Here is a 9,103-nt window from a genome sequence, read left to right on the forward strand (position 1 = left end):
ATATAATATATATATATATATATATATATATATATATATATATATATATATATATATAGCCTCTCATTTACAGGCTAACTTTATATTAGTACACATATCAGTTAATTTCTTGTAGGTATGAAGTGCAAGCATGTGCCATCTCACGTATGACTCAACAATATCAGCTTTCAGAAATGCCTTATAAGGTTGTAATCAACTGCCCACAGACACTTATGTGCTTTATCTCAGCAAGAATCAGGCCTACGGGTTGCCATGGTAGCCGGCTACTTAAGGATTCTCCTCTAGGCCACTTTTCCTTGAGCAGTGTGTACACGTGACAGAGAAGAGAGATTCAAACAGCAAATTTCCATTTACAGCTAAGCACTAAATTGTAAATTAATCTACTTTTTCTACTGGCAATAAGGATTATTACAGCAAATATGCTACAATTCATTGAATTACATGATTCCTTCATGTGGTTAAGATGACATTTCCTTTTGCTTTGCTAGTCCATGTGCCTAAATATAGACTTATTATTGTACTTAAAAAAGGAAACTCCTCTTAGAGAAGTGTTACATCATCTCACGCTGATGGCACCATCCACAATTACTGAAAACAACAGCTCTTGAGCTTTGGGAATAAGTTTTATGTTTAGAAAAAACAAACTTAATCTGCTGATGAAAAGGATTTAGGAGTGTTGAAAGTGTTTGTGGGCATTGTGTTTGTGTTACAGTATGTTGTTTACACACCAGACATGGTTAAAATATAGTTCCTTAGAGAACTTAAACTGGGAAACTCCTCTTAGGGAGCTGAGTTTCCTCCCATGTTGCATAAATCACAAAACAGAAAACAATTGTCATCCGAAAACTGTATTCTGGCTATATTTTAAAGTGACCCTATTGTTTAGGTTGAATTCAGTTTGAGCAGGACGCCCTGTCTTACAGAGATTAACACAACAAAGTTTGGCAGGCTACACAGACACACCTCACACAATTATTATATTTTCCTGAGAAGAAAAGTGTGCAAATAGGACGTATGTGTGCAACTTATAATTCCGGTGTGTCAAGCAATGAGATGGTGTGCAGGGAAAAGTCCTCAGCTGTTGTTTCTAATTTGTGAAATCTCACCATGCTTGGTGTGGAAGTCATTATTCTCTGTTTTGTGAGGAGCTTACAGAGGAAACGCCACATTGCTGCATTTATTTACAAGTAGAACTGAGAAAACTACTCAAACTGTATTTTCCTGGGCAAAAACTGCACCAGTGCACCTCTTAATTAGAAATCACTTAATGCTTGACATGATTGCAATCAAAAAGCTTTAATTAAAATGCAAATTTAGAGTCTGTATAATTGTTGCTAAGAAAGTTTCTGTTACACCAGAGGATGGTTTTCATTTATGGACATTCTCCAGAAATACATGCTCCATGCACTCCTCGTAGTTCACACTGTATTGCCACAGCGTTGTGTTGAAGAACAGGCCCAAGTGGATTATTGAAGGCTTTTGTCTCAAAGACAGACAAAAGCAAATTGCTTCAGGGTTCCATGAATATATTGTCTCTACATTCTCTCTATGCATGCAAAATACATCAACACAATCTTATATTGCCATGCTAATAGATGATTGGTGTTAAATGCACAGAGATAAAAATGAGCTTGAACTTGAACAGTCTGATTTATTTGATGGATGGATGGATGGATAGACAGATAGACAGACAGACAGACAGACAGACAGATGATAGATAGATAGATAGATAGATAGATAGATAGATAGATAGATAGATAGATAGATAGATAGAGTGCATCTCAAAGGATACATAAGGACAGAATAATAATGAGTGAGTTTCATCTCATACGTCTGATCATGATCACAGAGTAAGACCTTAGATTGACATCTGTTCAAATCAGAAAACCCATGTGCTAAATGAAAGACACAGCTCCCACGGTGTGATAAATGTTTCAGAAAGAACCATGAAGTTCTCTACTGCTTTGATATCTGAAAGCATTGATTCTGACAATGTATAGAATTTTTATTTTTTTAATTTTTTTAATAAAAAGGTCTGCTATAGACGGCCAGTGATTATAGGAGTGAAGATGTGATCTGAGGCAAATCATACACATCACTCACTGTATTATAATGATAAACACATGATGATAAACATGTTGATAACCATATGGTTTGCACAGTTTACATACTGTATGTTCACAACACAACAGGAAACAGCTGGAGTTTTTTTCTACAGCAGTTTCCTGCTATGGATTTCAGAGAGCAGATATGTGTAAATATTTACTATAATACTGTGTGTCTAGTTGACCTACTCTATGCATCCATATGAGGTAAATTACACAGAGAAAATAGGTCTAAACAAGATTACTATACGTATGAGAAAGATTACTTTTTGGCAAATGTAATGCAGAGAAATTGGTATACTGTACCTTGAATAAAAAACACAAAAAAGAGAACTTCCCAATGTTTCATAAAGGAGGAACAGAAGGCAAAAAATATAAAATATGTTTATTTATAATTTTTCTGTAACACTTTAATAAGGTTAATGCATTAACTAACATGAACTATAATGAGCAATACATTTATTGTTACAGTATTTATTCATCTTTGTTCATGTTAATTAGTAAAAATACAACTGTTCATTGTTAGTTCATGTCAGCTCAGGTCCATAAAATAATATTAACAGACAAAAATATATATTTTAATAATGTATAAATGTTGAAATTAACATTAATTCAACTAAATTAATAAATGCTTTAGAAAAAATTTTTTATGTTAACGTTTCAGATTATGTTACCAAATCTAATGTTAAGAAATGGAATTGTATTGTAAAGTGATACCAGTTTTTCTTTGGCGATCTTTTAATCAAAGATTTTAAAAAATCAATAGATTTCCACCTTCAAAATTTCAAAAGATTTCAAAGCAGTAAAGAAAGACATGAACAGGAAGGGCAGATGGGCTCTTGGTTTAAGAGAAGTGGTCAAAGATCAACAGGAAAAACAACGCAGAGACTGGCACTTCAACTCTATCTATCTTCCTGTATAATCCAGTGTACTGCACACTAAACTGACCAACAGTACACTTTCACGCATGCTTTTAAAGACTTTTACAGATGCTTTGAACTGCTCAGTTTCTGCAATTCATCCATGGCTCCATATTGTCATACCTTAGTCTGGGGTTCATTATTAATGAGGATTTGAAAGTGGATCTAAAAGCCTTTGCAGGAAATTACTGTTGGTAATCAGACTGAATATATTTGATTGCATTAGCGATCGACTCTCATTTGTGCAATAACAAGATAATGAGGCTCTGTAAAATTGCTCTGCAGAGTGCTCCAATGTGTACCTGAAGATTTTGATTTAATTTCATGTTACGAGCATCCAAATTGATGTTCTAAATGGTCTTCTAATTGGTAGACTGCTAATCAAAGAAAATAAAATTGTAGTGGAAGAAATCTTGGTTTATGTTTACTAGTAACTATATATGTTGTTGTCTTGCTTGCAGTCTGTTTTTACTTGGTCAACAAAAATAGTTCCAAACAAAGCTACAGTAAAACCATGGACCTGTTTCACATTTCTGGGTTTCTCAGCACCGGAAATCTTCATAATTGGGTAAACTTTTATAGCAGTGAATGGAAGACTACCACAAATATATTTTTTTGCATTGCCATTTGCTCAAATAGCAAAAGATAAACTCCATGATATTGATTTCATGACTTTCAAAAAAGGAAAAAAATAGATAAGAGACTGATAACGGCAGTCTCAGAACTCCAATAGACGATGTATTAGAAACACTGTCACATTAGCGTTAACTTTTTATTTTTTTATTTTTTTGTAACTTGATGCAAAGTTAATATAATACAAAGTATATGTATAAATGTTATAAATGTACGTATTTTTTTTTTAATGAAAATATAAAAAAAAAAACTTTGGAGGATTTGCGGTGCTGATGACCGTTGAAACACATCATCACAGTTGTTAATTTTCATGTCATGCTTTTGAACAAAATGTGAATTATTCAAGTTACACATTCATAAAGACAGTAATTTGTTTAATCCCTGGACGAGTCAGCATTTTTGAATGAATCTGTAAATTATTCAAATGTCTAAAGTTACTTGTTGGCACATATTGATCTAAAGCGCATACAAGGGTCTGATAAACATGCACTGTAAAACATCTACATTTTGAAAAATTGTGGGAACTGACAAATAAATATCGACTCAACAAATTGCTTCCCAATAATTATCCCCAAACAAAAAAATGCATTGTAGTAATTTTAGCTAAAGGTCTGAAGTTAAAATTAAAAATATACATTCACTGAACATATTCAATTGTGCTCAGCCAATCTATCAAGCAGAAGTGAAAAATCTGTGTTAGCCGAACAAGCTTTGAGCAAAAAACGCGTGTACGAGAAACCGTTGGTGTAGTAGTGGATTCAAATTCCTGTGCGCGGGAGAGCGAGAGAGCGGAGCCGATGCTGAAGGGCGACAGAACATCATTTACAGACGGATTTTCTATCATTAAAGTTATGGTGAGTATACTGAGTTTTGTATTTATTAAGTCATGTTTCACGTACTACATTGTATTTTGCAGAATAACAGTGAATTCACGCCTTTACTGGTGTCATGTGGGCGTTCATAACCTAGTTTAGCCCATACTGATCTCTCGGTAGGGGTGTGCGATATATATGTCGTGTGATGATATTGTAATTGTTGTTTTAACGTTGTGGGATTTGACATTATCCTGTATATCGCAAAAATCAAACAAAACACGCCCAACTTACAGAGTGCACGAATACATTAATGTTATGTGATGAAGATTAGACTAGTGTGCGTGTGCATTTACAGTGCGTTTTTTCACTGCATTATTCAGTCTTTACAATAGTTCAGTAAACAAGAAGTTAATATGTTACGTGATGAAGATTAGACTAGTGCGCCTGCGCATTTACACTGCGTTTTTTCACTGCATTATTCAGTCTTTACAATAGTTCAGTAAACAAGAAGTTAATATTAAAGGGACTTGCGTTTAAGACACAGTATTGCCCGTTTTTGCTCTATTTCGCCAACAAAAATCATTCCAAACACAGCCACAACACTGTTTTGCGTCTCTGAGCAACATGCTGTGTTTCGTTCCTGAATGAATGAACTGTCGAGTGGGTCTCAAACCCGGGTCTCCGGCATGGGAGGCGGACGCACCAACAAGTAGGCTAAAGACTGCAGCCAGTAGCATCAGCACCTGCACAGCACCTACCGCTGGCCTCCGTTACATCTAGAACAATTCTTACAAGTATAACACGATGTAGCTGGGCGCCCGCGGACAGACGCCGAACGGCGCCGCCGGTGTGCCTACACTCATAGAAAATAAAGTATTTGAAATTTAAAGACGTGGCGCGACGCTGCGCTTCTCGTCCGGTGTGCGACCACCTGAAACGCTGTTTTTTTTCACCTCCGTGCCCAAACGTCTTTGTTTGGGCTTCCGAAAGCGGATGATGTCAGGAAACAGTGGTTGCAATTTATTTTTTAACTCTGTCCCTGAGCATTATAACCCCAATTTGCTATTGTGTGCTGCGCCTTTTACTGAGGACAGCTTCCACAACACGAGGGAGTACAGTGCCGGATTCGCCCGGATTAATTACTTTTTTGGATTATTGTATGCACTCATCCTAGAGTACAACAAGGACTTAAAGAGATAGTTTACCCAAAAATGAAAATTCTGTCATTAATTACTTACCCTCATGTTGTTCCAAACCCGTAAGACCTTTGTTCATCTTAAGAAAACAAATTAAGATATTTTTGATGAAATCCGACGATGAAATTTGTTTGATGAAATTTTTGATGAAACAACGGTCTTGATGTGGAATGACATGAGGGCAATTAATGACAGAATTTTAACCTCAAAGTACCTCTTATGAGTTTTTTTTGGGCAAACATTTGAAGTGTAAGATGCAGTTTCATGAGCTCGAAGTACCTCTTGTGAGAATGGTAGAGTTCATGTGAAATTACTCTAAACACTGGGTGAAGTAACCTCCCCATTACTTAAATTTGATGGTGTTTTTGACATTTTTAATATGTGAATGTATTTGATGTTTAATGTTTAAATAGTTAAGATGCAGTTTCATGAGCTCAGAGTACCTTTTGTGAGAATGGTAATATTCAGTGACATTAACCTAAACACTGGTTGAAGTAACCTCAGATAAATTATTACCATTATTAATTAAATTATTATTATTTTATGGTGTTTTTTTTACATGTTTGTGAATGTATTAATGTATAAGGTGCAGTTCATCAGCTTTGTGTATCTTATGAGAATTAAAATGCATGATTTTGTTGAAAATTTCAATGTATTTATAATTTTAAGGTATTTTCACAATATTGTTGTATATTTCATTAAAAGTATTCAAATGTGGCAGTGTTTAGTATATTGTTTTCCTTTTCTTTTGGGACAACAGGGAATAAACAATTCAGTAAGGCTGCTTTAGCAATATACATTTACCAATATACATTTTTAAATTAGGTAAAACAAAAAATGTATGCTACTACTATTTAAAATATTGAATTGGGCCAATAACATGGTTTGGCTTTTTCCCAATTGGCTCAACATATTATTTCTCATTGAGCCAATGTCAACAGACTGTTGCCACAATTGATAAAATTCAGTTAGCAGAAATTCCAATGGCCAATGGAAAAATTTCGTTGTAATCAGTCACTAGAAAATTTTGAGTTGGGGAGGTCTGAAATTTTTTACAGTGTGTGGAAAAAAGTGCTGTTGAACTGTTATATCTAGAAATGCTGCTCGACCAAGGATTTTAAGGACTGGAAATAAGCATATATGATCATAAAATATTTATCAGATTTTAGGGGAAGAAAACACCTTTACCATATCTTTTGTTGTTGACCACATCTTTTTTGTGCGGTGAATTAATGGCTGCTGAAATCATTAAACCAAAAACAGGCGTTTGGTAACCAAAATTGTATTTTTCTACTAGACTATGTTTTATTAATTCTAAAGCATATTGTTCGGCCAATGCAGTGTTGGTGCTGGGTTACCACTTGATGTCCAATGCAAAATCAGGATCCTGAAGCAAAGTCACTGCCCTGAAAGGCCAGCCCCCAGTGGATAGTGTCTTGCTCTTTCCCCATCGCTTTCATTCTCTGTGGGTCTCTCGCCCCCTCTCTTTCACTCTTTTCCCATCAGAACAGTGCTGTCTCTCTCTGACTGACCCTTCCAGTGACCTCCCACCTACATTCATGATACTTCCTGCATTCACAATGCCTGTTAAACCAATCCACTGCAGTGAATGAAACTTCCCTGGAAGCTGGACAAAGTTAGCTTTCAGTAGTCCACAGATGGCTTGGGAGTTAATCTGATAACATAGACTATCTCCAGTGTAGGTATTGATTTGCAGATACTGCTATTACGCTGTTCACTGTTTCTCTTACTGTTTTGGCTCCAGTGGTCTGAGAAAACTCATGAGCTTTGTAAAACCGATTCTGTCAGGGGCTTTTTGTGGGGTGTTACTACAACAAATATACCAATATAGGGTTAGCATCTGCTAGTTATGTGAAAAATATCACTATTTTATACCTGTGATATGAATTATGGCATATAAGGTGATATTCGACTGGTTATGTGATCTCAAATGTATTATTTTTCACCATCATTAGGCAAAATAAAATAAAATATAAAACAGATTTTATTAGACCATTATGACTGGATTCTTCCACATGATTTTAAACATTTTACAAAAGTGCTATTCATTTATTTATGAGTAAAACTGTGCAGAAATAGACTCTAGTGCACTCTTATGTGATCAGACAAGTGTAATAACTCTTCCTCTGAAATTATCTTCCTTTGTGGGCTATTGCATAATGTTAACCAGTAGCCAACTAGCTACTTGGCATTGTTTTAGCAAACTCAAACTAAGTCTGACTCTGTTGTGGTATGTAACACTCATTAATTCAAGCGTGTCAATCTGAAATACTGCACCTTTAAAAGTATTTTTGCATGGTTAATAGGTTGTGCAGATTGTGTGTCTCAGAGGGCTTCGGAGACAGGGGTGTCTGGCTGTGTAAATGCTGGTAGAAAACAATTTATCACAGGAACATTACAGAGTTTAGGCTTTCCTTCTACACTGCCACCCTTGCACACCTCTTCTAACCGGTCACAGATAGGAGAATTTATTGATCATGACATTGATCTCTGTCTGTATAATTCAATGTAAGTGTCTCACTACAAGACAAAGGAGAAAACTGTTCACTGTAAAACCATTTTGTGAGTGATGCAACCTATAAAACACAAGTGAAAAAATAACACTATCCCAATTGAACGTATATGTGTGAAAACCCACAATTCATGAGAAGATGAGTGTTAATTTTTCGATGTAACGCAAAATCCATTCAGATGACAGTATATTATCACAGTTTATTTCACAGGCTTCAATATTTGCGGGAAAACAATAACAGCAGGGGGAGCATTAACTCCATGCTGATTTCACATAAGTTGCCAAGTGCATATTTTCAGATCCAGATATACTGGCAACACAAACAGTGGACTAATGTCAATTACCAATTGCTTTTTTTTATAATTTGGGGAGAAGTAACATGCCACTAAATAGTGAATTACAGAGATTCATACATATTATCGCGCATGAAACAATTAAGGTCTTTAGCTGTTTAATATATTGATAGTTATGTTACAGCGCCACTTTGAGGATATAATTGGAATTGCACTCTGTCAACACTAAAATAAAATTCAGAAAACAGTTTGCTTGTTCACTGTTACGTAGCACATGTACATATGCTTTCAATATGAATGTATGCAAATATATTATCTTACATATGTATGTATTATAATTATTTAATATAATTTATTTAATTGTATTTGTATTACTTTAATATTTTAATTACTCAATTTACTTGTATTACAATATTTATTTTTACTTGATATAATTGCTGCTAAAATAACACCCTGATTTTTTTTCTTTCGGGCTATTTTGGTGCCAATGCACTCATCTGGCTCCGTAGCAGGGGGAGCGTTGGCCATGGTACATGGATTCTATAAACCCATTAACTGTGCAGTCTCAACCCACCCACTTAGTCACACACTACAATAAAGCACCGATC

The sequence above is a fragment of the Sinocyclocheilus anshuiensis genome, unplaced genomic scaffold, assembly GCF_001515605.1.
Source record: "Sinocyclocheilus anshuiensis isolate Anshui unplaced genomic scaffold, SAMN03320099.WGS_v1.1 scaffold20, whole genome shotgun sequence".
Taxonomy (NCBI): Eukaryota; Metazoa; Chordata; class Actinopteri; order Cypriniformes; family Cyprinidae; genus Sinocyclocheilus; species Sinocyclocheilus anshuiensis.